This window comes from Microcaecilia unicolor, chromosome 4, assembly GCF_901765095.1.
Source record: "Microcaecilia unicolor chromosome 4, aMicUni1.1, whole genome shotgun sequence".
NCBI classification, from domain to species: Eukaryota; Metazoa; Chordata; class Amphibia; order Gymnophiona; family Siphonopidae; genus Microcaecilia; species Microcaecilia unicolor.
The window spans coordinates 106,875,549-106,890,887 of record NC_044034.1 but is presented as its reverse complement, the minus strand read 5'-3'; positions in this window follow the sequence as shown (position 1 = coordinate 106,890,887).

Sequence of the window (15,339 nt, the reverse complement as noted above, 5' to 3'; positions counted from 1 at the left end):
ACAAGCTAATTAGTGCCAATAAATGTCTTTTTAACAAGCAATTGGTGACTAATTAGATTTAATTGGAATTTACACGCATAAAGTTAGGCATGGGATCCTATCTAAATTTTACATGCAAGTAAAAAAAAGGGGGAAACAGAAGTTACATGTGCAATTTAATTGAATAATGAGCTAATTAGTGCCAATAATTGGGTTTTTTAACAATCAACTGTTGGCACTAATTAGATTTAATTGGAATTCAAATGCATAAATTTGGGCATGGGATCCTTCTCTACATTTTACACGCAAGCATGAAAAGGGGGCATAGAAATTGGGAGTGTCAGAGGTGGAAAGGGGGTGTTCCTAGCATTTATGTTCATTGTTAGAGAATAAGGGAGGATATGTGCCTAATTTAGGTGTGTACATTTTGCACCAATTTTCAGGTGGTGCAAATGGCCGCACCTAAAGTTAGACGTAATTCCTGTGCATAAGCTTTATTCTATAAACTGTACCTAACTTTAAGCGCAGCTTATAGAAAAGCACATTTTTCAGTGCCATATTTAGAATTCACCCCATGGGTATACATTGCACATCAGCTCTTGCATTACCCAAGTATTCTCCCAGGAATACCTACACACAATGCTTTCCGTAATGGGTCCCTTGGCTGTACTATTGATAGAAGTCTGGATGGAGTCTTGTAGATGAGGCTGCTGCAAGGCAAGCCTCAAACCAAACCAAACCACACACCCACACCCACACCCACACACACCCCTACTGCAATCCCTTCTTTAAATCAGTGGCGTAGCCAGACCTGACATTTTGGGTGGGCCCAGAGCTAACATGGGTGGGCACTATGTATAAAAAGCATGAGTAGTGGTTCTTGGCATACTACAAAATAATGCCTTAGAATGCACTTGATGATGGATTTCTCTGCCCAACAGCTGCCCTGCATCAACATAAACCCCAAACATATTTAATGGAAAAAACAATATTTTTAAATATAGTTATGTTATGCCATATCAAACTTGACCAGACATAAGTCCATTCTTAGCTAGCATCAGCCTTTCCCTTCTGTACCTTACCCTCTCCTCCCCAACCATCCCCACCATCCATCCCATAGCTAGGCATCAGCCCTACCTTACCCCCTCTCCCACTCCTCCCTGTAGCCTAGTGTCAGCCCTGTCCTACCCCCTAGCCATCCCCCATGGTCTGTCATCTCCTCCCCCCTCCCCCAAAGGACACCAGCACTAAATATATATATTTTTTAATGTCCTGGTCCCTGCAGAGCCCACCTCTACCCAGAGACCTGCCTACATTAAATTTAGAACACTTTTTTTTTTAAACCTGGGCAATGCAGAGACCAACCTCACCCAAAAACCCACCAACATTTACAACCTTTTTAAAATTTTAACCTGGTCACGACTAAAATTTATTGTTGGTGGGTTTCTGGGTGGGGGGTGGGCTCTTCACTGTCTAGGGCAAAATAAAGGTATATTTTGGACTCTTCACTGCCTAGGAAAAAAAAAGGTATATTAATGATTATGCATACCTTTTTTGTCCTAGGCAGTGAACAGCCTACCCCCACCAGGAAGCCACCACCAGCCAACATTACACTGTACACATTAAAATTAAAACATTTTATTTATTTTACCTGGAGGACAGCTGGCTTGCATGTGGTGGCAGGCAGTGCAGACTAGAGCACCCTGCTCCGTTCTGTGTGTGCTGGCTCCTATGCCTGTTCTGGCCTGGGGCCCCAGGGCAGTGCTGAGGGTGGTCAGGGGAGGGGGAGGGTCAAGAAATGGCTGATATTGCTCTAGAGGGCACAGTAAAGGAGCCGCAGCAACACTAATTTAAGCACCAGGTCACCTTGCAAATGAAAGAAGCAACATAGATGTGCCTCTGAAAGGATAAAGAGAAAGCAGAGGCAGAAATTAAGGCAGTTTTCAAAGGAATTTTCCTAAGCAAATTCTGCTGGTAGAAAATTGCTCTGTGCTGAAAGGATTACAGGTTTCACAGCTTCCCGGGTCTGCAGTGCACTGTGGCGCCAGCGTGCACACGGGGGGGGGGGGGGGGGGGGGGGGGGGGGGAGCAAGGCAAAGCAGCAGAATCCAGAGTGAAGATAGAACAGACCTCATAGTGAGTAGCGTCGTGGGAGTGCAGCGCTAGACTGGCCAGGTCTAGATCAGGAAAGGGGACCCTAATTAAGAAAAAAAAAGTTGTCTAGGAGGACTGGAGGGCTGCTGGCTACCGAAATGCTGCACGTCGTGGAGGCTCGGCGCCAAAGCGCACATCCTATCAGGACAACTGGGTGGGCCTGAGTATAGTTTGGGTGGGCCTGGGCCTACCCAGGCCCACCCGTAGCTACGCCCCTGCTTTAAATCCTGTCCAGGATTTCAGTCTTGCTTCTCAGAAATAGTTTTCCCATAGTGCATATCACTCTGTAATGTTTGTTCTCCTATGATTTAAACATAAAGGAAGGAACACTTCACTCTTCCTCTCCCCCAGTAATGTTCCTTGATAAACAGTTTGTTATGGTTCTGTCCTTTAGCAGGGCTTGAGAGCACAGTCTTATCTCACAAAACAAACACATATATGAAACCCAAAACACAGCCTCTGCTTATCAGTTAAAACTCATCTCATAGTTCAAACAGCTTATTGCACAGTTCAAATTAGTTGATAGCTTTTCACACTTTTTAGGACAGCCACAGCACATATCTGGGCTCGTCCCACCTCCCTCTTTACCAGTTATAGCTGACAGGGTCCTCTCATAAGGACTGTGTGAAAGCAAAAAACAAAACTAGACACAGAATTCTCCCAGCCACTGTAAGTCCAAACAGCTGGTTTTCATTCGGTCTCCGGAGATACCTCCATTCTCTCCTGTTTTTCAGGCACTGTTGTCTCTGGGCCAGTATGGGACACTGCCTGATCAACCCACTCCATCTCTTCACTTCCTATTTCCTCCTTATTATTAGCCTAGGGGAGCCACTCCCCTTCCCAGCTGCAGCCTGTGTCCATGTTATACTGCCTAGTCAGCCAAGGGGCCTGGTCTTATTTGGGATTCTGGTCTGTCTGTAAGGTTTGCCCCTGAACTTGCATGGGGTTTGTCTGTCTGGGTCACTGGGTCAGACCAATGGTCCATCTAGCCCAGTATCCTGTTTTCCAAACAGTGGCCAAGCCAGGCCACAAGTACCTGGCAGAAGCCCTTTCTCTTGCCAGGCCAGGTTTTCCATCTCCTTCAAGAGCCTATGCTGTGGCTGGGGATAGTATATGTGGGAACTTTTCCTGCTCTGCCTGTCAGCTTTAGGCAGAGCCCACGAGTCATTACAATGTATACATCTGCACCATCTTGTCAGCAACCATAATTATTCAAGTGTATTCAGGAGTGTAATTTTATTAAAAAAAATAAACCTTACTACATGTATACTAAAAGAAGATTTATATGTATAAACCCGCAAATTCTCTATATGGTGCCTTAAGTTGCGCATGTTAATTTGACTGCACGGCCAAATTGCGTGCAAACTTAAATGATTAACAAGCCAATCAGTGCTGGTAATTGGTACTTAACTAATTAGTGACACTAATTGGCTTTAATTAGAATTTACGTGCACAAATTTCTAGGTGCATTCTATAATATGGTGTGCGTAATTTCTAATGCACTCAGTTCCCAGAAAGTACTCACAGACCAAACACACAAAGCACCATGATTCTTTATCAGTCCAGACAGCAGAGGCAATAAACAGAAAATTGTTTATTGTCTTAAAAATATTGAACAATAAACAGAAAAAGTGCAATCAGCAAACAATAACAAGTAATTGAAATATGGATCAATTAAAATACTATCTAAACATTTGATTGCTTTCTAAAAAGTACTTGGGGAGATCAGGAAATAGGTTGCTCACAGATTATATAATATAACTGATCACAGGGCCTCAACAAAGGGCTCTGCCTCTCTCTTTTCCTGGGCTAAGCCTGGGGAAAAAGCCAGTAAAATCCAAATTAAATGAGCTCCTGGGCCAATCAGAGCCCAGAACAACAATCTTTGAAAGTATACTGCAGACTGCCTTTCCGAAAGGCTTAAACAAAGAGAACAGCCTTGGTTCTGCAGCAACTTCAAAACATAAACATGCACCACCTGCTAGCCAAACTAGAGAAATACACTTCAGGAAATACCTAATACATTTTACAGGCTTAAAACACACTGTTTTGTCACAGGTGGGTTGTGGGCATTTCAAAAAACTATGCACACTATTATGGAATACATCTGATCTGCACCTAACTTAGGCACAGGTATTTAGGCCTGGTTTTAGAAGGCCTAAATGGGTGTACCTATATTTTATTTGCAAGGATGGTGTGTAAGCATATTCTATAAACTGCGCCTAACTTTAGGCATAGTTTATAGAATTGCGCTAATCGCGTGGTTTTTCAGCACTGATTTTTAAGGCACCATTTATAGAATTTGTCCCAAAATATTTATAAAAGTATCCACTATTTCTGCAAAACTGACTTTCTTCACATAGTTCTTTTCAGACTCTTTTTCTTATTACTTATTTTCCTTAAAAAAAAAAAAAATTCCCTAATTTTTCATTCCATTTTTCTCAGCATAAGGCTTTGTGCCTCCCTACTGAGAGTATGAAAAACTTTGGCTATAAATAGTTCTGATGAGTTACTTAATACGTCAGGATGAATTAAGAAATATTCCAATCTATGTCATTCACTGATTTGTATTGATCAGCCTCTTCTGAGTTTCAAACTGTGATTTTTCAAAGACCCTGCATTATTTTTTAAATAGTGCATGCATCTGTAATTTCTGTTTTTGAAAAAAAAAAACCTCTTATTGAATATGGACCTTTTTTAGGCTCTGACAGTGGTGTATTTCACCTCCTCATGAAATCATTTCAACATTTTGGTGGGAATTCATCAAGTAGCGTTAAGTCCTTAAGTCACGTTATTTGGCCCTTAACATGACTTAAACAGCCCTAATGCTGCCTGACAAAAAATTCCATGGCAATATTTAAATCACCATGGGATACATAGTAATGAGATGCTTTGCATCTCATTACTATGCAAATACCCTAATGCAACTTGTGATGATACCCACAAGCCATATTAGAGCTACAAAAATCACAGGAAAATAACCCCAGCTGTTTGTTGGGGTTATTTCATTGCCTGGGAGCACTGGGCCGCAATGCTCTTGGGATTACAGAGTCCTCCTGGCCTTTGGACTCCCTGACTCAAGCCCTATTCATTCCCACAAGTTTAAGCCTCCACTCCCCTTTCCCCACCTGAAAGTACCCCTCGATCCCTCAAAAGGCTTCATTGGTGGTCCTGGGGGTCTTTGGGGGTCTTCAAGCAGGAACAATGCCCAGTCACTCCTGTCCAGTCCAGTAATGCATCTAAAATGACTCCTCTAGTGGTAGTCACAGATGACTACCACTAGGGGTCATATTTCTTCTGACGTTTGTGCTAGGTGTCATCTACTCCAGCTTCATATGCCACTTCTCCAAACCTGGTCCAAGGGGTTATGGGGGCCTCCTATGGGGTGGGGGTGAGGTTGAAGGTAATGTCACATACTTGCCTCCTAGAAGTCTAGTCTGAACTTCTTTCTCCCCTTTATGCTATCACTAGTCTTGGACTGAAGACCTGGTGCAGCTTGATTGTTCCATTACAAATGCTCCTGCTCCGACTAGTTCCTCTAATATGCATCTCTACTGATTGGCCTTCCACACCTATATAAACGCTGGAACCCCCACTCCCTTGTCCTCAGATAGGTCTTCTGTAAGTTTCTGAGTGCCTTGTTTGCTATTCCTTGATGCTTGACCCCTGCTAGTATCTGGGTAATGAACCTGCTCTGGCCTGCCCAGATTCTCACCTGTTCCTGGACTTTGTTTCTGCCTGCTGATTTGGATATAGTTCCAAGCTCAGTTCATTTCCTGCCTTCTCTTTCCACTGGCTATCCAGTGTCTAACTTATGTTTATGTTTATTTTAAAAAAAGTATAATTCTGCCTAGCTTACTCAGATCAAGGCAATTAAACAAATAAAAATACAAAACATATAATAGAAAAGAATGCCAAATAATAAAATAGGAAAGACATAATGTTCTGCCCCCATTTGCATTGAGGAAGGTTGCCTGTTATTTTTATGTATATGTTGGACATTGTTTGTATCAGATTGCATTGCCTGTAACAGTTTACAGGGATTGTGCCCTTAAAGGCAGGAAGTACCTTTTGATTACAAATATTAGTCTTCCTGTGGTGCTCTGTGAAAGGCTTTTCCTGAGCACATGCCTCTGTCTCCTGTGCCTTATGGGACTTTTCCTATTAGCTGACCCTTTCCCCTTCATGCTGGGTTATAACTGGCCTGCTTCTCTATCTAGTGGGGTGGAAGGAATCTGTGTGCATGCATGCTTCCTCTAAGAACTATAAACTGACTTGCTGTACCTTCAAGCTACTGTAATTTCATCAAGTTTTTAGCAGTTTAAAAGTATTTACAGCATCTACTCTCAGCTTAGTGCTCAATCTTCTGGCACCTCTTTGTGTACAGTGTGAGGAATCTGCTAGGCAGAAACACTTTAGAACTGTGAGTCATAAGTACATAAGTACATAAGTAGTGCCATACTGGGAAAGACCAAAGGTCCATCTAGCCTAGCATCCTGTCACAGACAGTGGCCAATCCAGGTCAAGGGCACCTGGCACGCTCCCCAAACGTAAAAACATTCCAGACAAGTTATACCTAAAAATGCGGAATTTTTCCAAGTCCATTTAATAGCGGTCTATGGACTTGTCCTTTAGGAATCTATCTAACCCCTTTTTAAACTCCGTCAAGCTAACCGCCCGTACCACGTTCTCCGGCAACGAATTCCAGAGTCTAATTACACGTTGGGTGAAGAAAAATTTTCTCCGATTCGTTTTAAATTTACCACACTGTAGCTTCAACTCATGCCCTCTAGTCCTAGTATTTTTGGATAGCGTGAACAGTCGCTTCACATCCACCCGATCCATTCCACTCATTATTTTATACACTTCTATCATATCTCCCCTCAGCCGTCACTTCCTTTGTTTTATTTTGTATTAAAGAAGATTTGGGTTCAAGAGCTCTGAGTCATCACAGTGATGTTTAAGCTGCAGTCTATTATAGCCAGTGAAAGGGCTGAACAGTAAAAACTTGTGGCTCTACAATAGACATCTCAGGGGGCAGTGAGAAGGCTTGGTGGACATTTTCAAAGTAGCCCGTGTGTGGATAACAAGAAGATGATTCAGCTTTAAGTGCAAAGTGCATGCAGAATATTACAAGCATTTCTGGTGCATAAGGACATTTCCAGTGTGAAAGTAAATCAGAAATTTATGGGACTGTTGCTGGCCTGCTAAGCAAACAGAATTCTATCACAACCAGTGAAGGGGCTGAACAACCCCAACCTCCCTCTTCCTCCCTACGTTCCCAAATACATCAGCCGTACATGAACCTTATTCTACCACAATAACACCTTGTATTTGTTCATACCGGAACTGATGAACGCCATTACGGTACCATGTAAGCCACATTGAGCGTGCAAATAGGTGGGATACAAATGTAACAAATAAATAAACAAACAACTAAGCACTATCATTCAGGACAACCACACTCTCATGTAATAGGTTCCATGTATATAAAAGGACCTTCACAATTGCAGCATTCTCAGTAAACCCTCATTTCCAAATTATTAACAATATCAAAGGCTTGACAAAAGTAAAAACTAAGCATAGACTTAAATTTCCTTAAATTAACTTCAGCGCATATGCTTTTTGGTAAATCATTCCATAAGTGTGGTGCCAGACAAGAGAAAGAGTTTTCTTTTGTCTAGTCCCATCTTATTCTAGCTCTAAAATCCTCTAAAGATCTAAACACCCTACCTCATATATAAGGTATTGCTAAGGTGGTGTGGATTTCTCTCAAGTGACTACTTTTAGACTAATTGCTAGTATACTTTTTTTCCCAAATTAATGGAATTTGTGGTGAGTTCACAATTATCTGAATTTGTGCATAAAGCTAACTTTTTAAATAACTTTAGCATGGTTTTAGAGTATATCATTTTACTGAGACATTGCTATCATCATTGACAACTGAAGTAAATAGAGCATTAAGTAAAGGTAAAGATATAGTATTGCTCCAATTTGATATATCCACTGCCTTTGATACAGTTGGTCATGACAAATAAATTGAAATGTTATCTGCTCTAGGTTTACTGACTACCGTGTTCCGGTGGTTTAGTTCATTTTTATTAGACAGTACTCAATTATGAAGGATGGATGTTTTCAACTATTAGATTGTAAGCTCTTTGAGCAGGGACTGTCTTTCTTCTATGTTTGTGCAGTGCTGCGTACGCCTTGTAGCGCTATAGAAATGCTAAATAGTAGTAGTAGTAGTAAGTTCATGGCAAACACCCTGTTGAGTTCCACAGGGTTCACCTAGATCTCCACTATTGTATAACATATATTAGTTCACTTGGTATTGTTAAACTTGAGGATGGAATGAAACTGTTATCTTATACAGATGATATTGTCATACTGGTTTCAACTAGATTATCTCAAGATAGTTTGTTTACTAAAATCAATTATTGTATGGAGGAAATTAAACACTGATCTCTCACTATTAAGCTCAAACTAAACACAGACAAGACAAAGATTTTATGGTTTCGTGTAAATGAGACTAATATTCCAAATTATGTCCCATGTATGGATGGATCCCAGTTCACTGTAGATTATAAAATCACATGAGCTAGGGGTTATCCTAGACTCTAATATGACTATTAAAAATGTATCATAATTTTTGTTTGTTTGTTTAAAGCTGGAACAGCTATGGCTGGTTTGTTCTCATTTTATCCCAAATCATTTTAAGGTGTTGGTGCAGCTGATGATATTGCCGCAACTGGACTACTGTAATTCTCTGTATATAGGAATTACAGAAAAACAGCTACAGAGGGTACAGTTGATCCAGAATACAGCTGCCAGGTTAATTTTTTGCAAAGCTAGGTATGATCATGTATCTCCTTTTCTGTTCAAATTGCATTGGCTTCTGATACAAGCAAGAATAATTTTTAAAATATGTTGCTTTGTTTTTAAGATTTTAGAGGACTTGTTCCATCCAGTTGAATTCAATTAATCACACTATTGTATGTTGATAGAGTACAATGTATTTGTAATTATCTTATGCTGAGAGTTCCTTCATCTAGAGGAACCAAACTTAAAAGTGTTCAGGAAAAGTCTATAGTATTTTGAATGACTACATATTGGAATGCACTTCCTGTAGATATTAGGGCATCTTCATCCTATTTCTGTTTCTGGAAACATTTGAGGTCACATTTTTTTCTAAATCTGTTATAAATTTGTAGGAACAACTGTTATACTGTAAATGTTAGGTAATCATTGTATTTACCTATTATAGGGCCCTGTTTACTAAGGTGTGCTAGCGTTTTCAGTGTTCGCTAAAATTTAGTGCACGCTAATGCTAGAGACATCCATAAATTCCTATGTGTGTCTCTAGCATTAGCATGTGCTAATTTTTACCATGCTCTAAAAACATTAGCGTGTCTATAGCGCGGCTTAGTAAACAGGGCCCATAGTTTTCTTATGTGAACTGGTTTGATAGTACCACACATGACTCTTTACCCTTTTAGTATTCTACAATTTTAGTGCACAAATGGTGCTTACATATACTGTAGATGCTAAAGTTGTATAATGAGGGGTCCCAGTTTTAGGGAGAGTAGTGGGCTATAAGTACCCATTACCATCATTATCATCAAGGTAGTTGCAGTTCATAAAAACCCTTATGTGCCAATGTGATCACCTTAAAATTGATTCTAAATTTAGACAGCCAATGATATTGCATAAACAACGGAGTGACATGGTCATATTTAGGGATCTAATTGCTGCATTTTGAAGAGATTGTAATCTTTCTAATTTATACCCAGATAAATTTGCGTAAATAACATTACCATAGTCTATCTATGCAATGACTAAAGCATTGCACAGTATTTTAATGAGAGCAATCTCCTCAAAATTACAAAATCTTCTCTCACAACTTTATTAACTTGATCTTCAAAGGTCAACCTTGAATCAAAAAACACCCCCACCAAATTCAAATATCCCATCGGTGTCACTGGTGAACAAAACAAGACAGGCGTTACAGCACTTATCTCATGGTGTCCTGTAATCCAACAAAGTCTAGTTTTCTGCATGTTCACTACTAAATGTTGCAACCTAAACCACTCCAGTGCTGCATTTAAACCTTGTTGCAATCCAGTCAAATTCAAATTTTTGGACATATCTGTGCGATGATTAAAATATCATCTGCATAACAATATGAACTCACTTCTATGGTCTGTGCCCTGATCGTAACTGAATAGATAAGGATGGACTGGAGTGTAAATGTTAAGGGGTTTCGACGTTAGCTTCAGAACTTAGTACAAGAACAGTGCAGGGCGAACTTCTACGGTCTGTGCCCTGAGAAAGGCAGGGACAAATGAAACTCGGGTATACATATAAAGTATCACATACCATGTAAAATGAGTATTTTGTTGGGCAGACTGGATGGACCGTTCAGGTCTTTATCTGCCATCACTTACTATGTTATATATGTATATTTTCTTTCTCACACACACATGCTGTAAGCAAATGCACGTTATAACTCGCACATATGCAAGCATGAGCACAGTCTCTTACAAACGTATAGTGGTTCGGGTAAAACATGGATCCTGTGGACCCCGTGGATCTAAGGTGCAGCTTAACATATAGCAACAAACCAACCTAAACCCTTACATTCCCAAAAAAATACACAGAGTTCCTCATTCACACACATAAAAAATACACAGAGTTCCTCATTCACACTCTCTGTCTGGTATGTTTATTTATTTTATTTATGTATTATTTTTGTATCCCGCATTTTCCCACCTATTGGTAGGTTCAATGTGGCTTACGTGGAACAATGGGGGCAGATACAAGGTAACGAGTGGGGTTAACAATTATCGAATGGGGTTAATTTGATAGATACAGTGAGAGTTTGTCGAGGTCTTTCACGGGAGTATTGGGTTAGGCAGCGACCTTATGAGATTCAGTTTGGTTTACATGATTCATTGTTAGAGAATTACAAAGAGAGTCGAAAAGGATCACATCAAGTCGAATAGGGTTGAATTATTGGTCGGGCCAGTGGTAAGTCGGTGGACAGTGGGTACGAAGTACATAAGGTGGGTAGGGATGTAAGATTGGAGAGTATAAATGTTTGGGTCCGGGTTGGTTGCTGTGAGCTTGTGCCTTTTCTGTTCCTTCTGTCAAGTTTATGGGTAGATCTGATTGGTCTGTTGGTTGGTTAGGTTGGGTTAGGTCCAGTGGTGTGCTGGAGCCGGTTGTTAAATTTTTTAAGAACTTGCGAGCCGGTTGTTCTGCATGGTGAGCTGTCTCTGGTAAACAAGGTAAGCATGGCAGGAGGGCACCACAAGCCATGCTTACCCCATTTTACCTCACCTCCCACCACTGCCCTCGTTTGCCTGCTTTCACCCTGGGGGGGGGGTTAAATCTTATTTATTACCTCCGTCGAAGCTGCCGCGTCATTGAAAGCCCTGCTTGTCTCTAGCCTTCCCTTCGTGAGTTTGTTCCCTCAGAGTCCCACCTTCTGATGCCATTTCCTCTTTCTGTGAGGGCGGGACTCTGAGGGAATGAACTCAGGAAAGGAAGGCTAGAGATGGGCAGGGCATTCAATGACGTGGCCGCTTCGACGGAGGTAATAAAAGAGATTTAAACCACGCAGGGTGGCAGGAAGAAAAAGGGGTATGTTGGGGGGAGAAGAGGGCAGGCAGGTGGATATGAATGGGAGGGGAGGATGGGGGCGAAGGAGAATCACTGGGTATGGATTGATGGAGGGGGCAGGGGAGAGAAAAGATTTGCTGGGTATGGATGGATAGAGGGAGGCAGGCAGGGGAGATAAGAGAATTGCTGGGTATGGATGGATGGATAGAGGGGGGCAGGGGAGAGAAGAGCTGGACATGGATGGGAGCGGGAGGGGAGGGCAGGGGAGAGAGGAGAATTGCTGGGTATGGATGGACGGAGGGGGCAGTGAAGAGAAGAGAATTGCTGGGTATGGATGGATAGAGGGGGACAGAGGAGAGAAGTGAATTGCTGGGTATGGATGGATAGAGGGGGGCAGGGGGAGAGGAGAGAATTGCTGGGTATGGATGGACAGAGGGGGGCAGGGGAGAGAAGAGAATTGCTGGGTATGGATGGATAGAGGGGGGAAGAGAAGAGAATTGCTGGGTATGGATGGATAGAAGGGGCAGGGGAGACAAGAGAATTGCTGGGTATGGATGGATAGAGGGGGGCAGGGGAGAGAAGAGAATTGCTGGGTATGGATGGATGGATGGATGGAGGGGGCAGTGGAGAGAAGATAATTGCTGGGCTTGGATGGATAGATGGAGGGGGCAGTGGAGAGAAGAGAATTGCTGGGTATGGATGGATGGATGGAGGGGGCAGGGGAGAGAAGAGAATTGCTGGGTATAGATGGATGGAGGGGACAGGGGAGAGAAGAAAATTGCTGGATATGGATGGATGGAGGGCAGGGGAGAGGAGAGGAGGGTTGCTGGACATGGGTAGATGGAGGGGAGGGCAGGGGAGAGAGGAGGGTTGCTGGGTATGGATGGATGGAGGGGGAAGGGGACAGAAGAGAATTGTTGGGTAAGGATGGATGGAGGGGGCAGGGGAGAGAAGAGAATTGCTGAATATGGATGGTTGGAGGGCAGGGGAGAGGAGAGGAGGGTTGCTGGACATGGGTGGATGGAGGGGAGGGCAGGGAGAGAGGAGGGTTGCTGGACATGGATGGAGGGGAGGGCAGGGAGAGAGGAGAATTGTTGGACATGGATGGAGGGGAGGTAAGGGAAGGGAAGACAGGAAGGAGATGCACGTGGATGGAGGGGAGAGAGTAGAAATGCTGGACATGGATGGAGGGGGGGAGGAAAAATGCTGGACATGGATGGAGGGGAGGGAAGAGAGAGGAAGGAGATGAGGGTAAAGGAAGAGAGGAGAAACACTGCTCATGGATGGAGAAAATAGACAGAAGCTGGATCCACTGGACAGTTAAGTCTGTGGAGGACCCAGCTTTTACTTACGGATGTAGGGCAAGAAATGAACAAGAAAGGAGGAAAGTAAAGAAATATATGGAAAGGAAACCCTGGAAATGGAGCTAAGAGGACAGATAGCAGCAGAATCAGATACTGGGCCAGCATGATCAGAAAAACAAAGTCACCAAAGGTAGAAAAAAATCATTTTATTTTCATAATAGTGTTTGGAATATGTCCACTTTGAGAATCAGGTGCTCAACGTTAAAAGTTTATATTTATTTATTTTCTTATTTATGGCATTTTATCCCACATTAAACATGAATTAGATTTGAACCTGGGATCATTTAATTTTTTTTTCCTGGAGAGAGTAATGCATTGCCCCCCCCCCCCCCCAGGCTCTCTCCCCGGCTATAACCAGCTCTGCAATTTTGATGGGGGGGGGGTGCAGAGGTGGACGAAGGGCGCAGAGGTAGACCGGGGAGAGAGACTGTTGTTAAACATTTACCAGCACACCACTGGTTAGGTCTTCACCCAAGCCAAACCCCAGCACACTTTGGCTTCAGTTACCAACCCAGCAGCCTCAGTCGGTCCTACCTGATCATCTATAGGGGGTGAAGTGCTTCAGTGTACGAAGGAAGAGCGGGACTTGGGTGTGATTGTGTCTGATTACCTTAAAGCTTCCAAACAGGTAGAAAAAGCGACGGTCAAAGCCAGAAGGATGCTTGGGTGCATAAAGAGAGGCATGAAAAAGGAGGTGATAGTGCCATTGTATAAGTCTCTAGTGAGGCCCCATTTGGAGCACTGCGTACAGTTCTGGAAACCACACCTACAGGATGGAGTTGGTTCCGCGGGCAGCTACGAAATTAGTAAGCGGTCATGATTGCAAAGATTATAGGGACAGGCTTATGAACCTCAACTTATATACGCTGGAAGAGAGGAGGGAGAGAGGAGACGTGATAGAAACGTTTAAATATCTCAAGGGCATTTAAGTACAGAAAGAGAGCCTTTTTCAAATGAAGGAGAGCTCTGGAATGAGTGGGCATATCACAAAGTTAAGAGGGAAAAGGCTTAGGAGTAACCTAAGGAAGTATTATTTCACAGAAAGGGTGGTGGAGGCATGGAATGGCCTCCCGGTGGAGGTGGTGGAGTCGAGGACTGTTCCAGAATTTAAAAAGGCATGGGATAAGCATGTGGGATCGCTTAGGAACAGGAAGAATTAGGGGTTACAGAGGATGGGCAGACTGGATGGGTCATATGGTCTTTATCTGCCGTCATGTTTCTATGTTTCTAACTCAATCCAAAATCTTGTATGGGCATAATTAAAGGAGTTTTAAAAATATGTTAAACAGTATAGGAGAAAAGGCAGAGCCCTGTGACACTCTGCAATCGAACTGATATTCCTGAGAATATAATGAATTGAAGAATACCTGAAATATCCTACTAAATAAAGAAGAAATCCACTGTAGCACCACCCTTGTAATGCCAATGTCTTTTAAACGCTGTAGTAACAATAGTGGATCAATCAAATCAAAAGCAGAGGCTATGTCTAACAACACTGCTAAAATGATGTCACCATTATCCAATAACTTATAAACCTCCCTAAGCATAGCAGAGATCATTATTTCTGTACTATACCCTTCTCTAAACCCTTCTCTCCCCTGCTGTAAGTCCTTGGGCCTATTCCTGAGTATTGGAGGGCTCAATCTGAAGGATAAGAGAGCTTTATAGGTGAAGAAACACACTACTGTTTGTCCCTGGTATTCTTGAGAATGGGACCAACCATGACAGATACATTGAAATGAAAAAATATAGTTCACTTTCTTCTGTTATTTGGACAAAGTCCTAATTTTACCTGTTGCTATTTAATGCACCATTCTTGCTTTCTTTCTATGTAGCTGAGGATTTGCAGAAGGATCTTGTGAGAATAGGAAACCGGGCATCTAAATGGCAGATGAAATTTAATGTGGACAATGACAAAGTGATGGGCACAGGGAAAAATAATCCCCAACTATAAGTAGAAATTGCTGGGTCCAGAGTTAGAGGTCACTGTGTCATTGTGGTGTCATTGTGGACAATGCATTGACATTTTCAGCCCAGTCTGCTTAAAAAGCAAACAGAATGATAGGGTTATAGGGCTGATATGGGATGGAAAAGAAAACTGAGAATATAATTATGCTTCTGTATAGGTCTCAGTTGCATCTTCATCTTGAGTATCGTGTGTGATCTTGTCCTTTCAGTCTCAGAAATTATATAGTGCAACTACAATAGGTTTGTAGAAGGG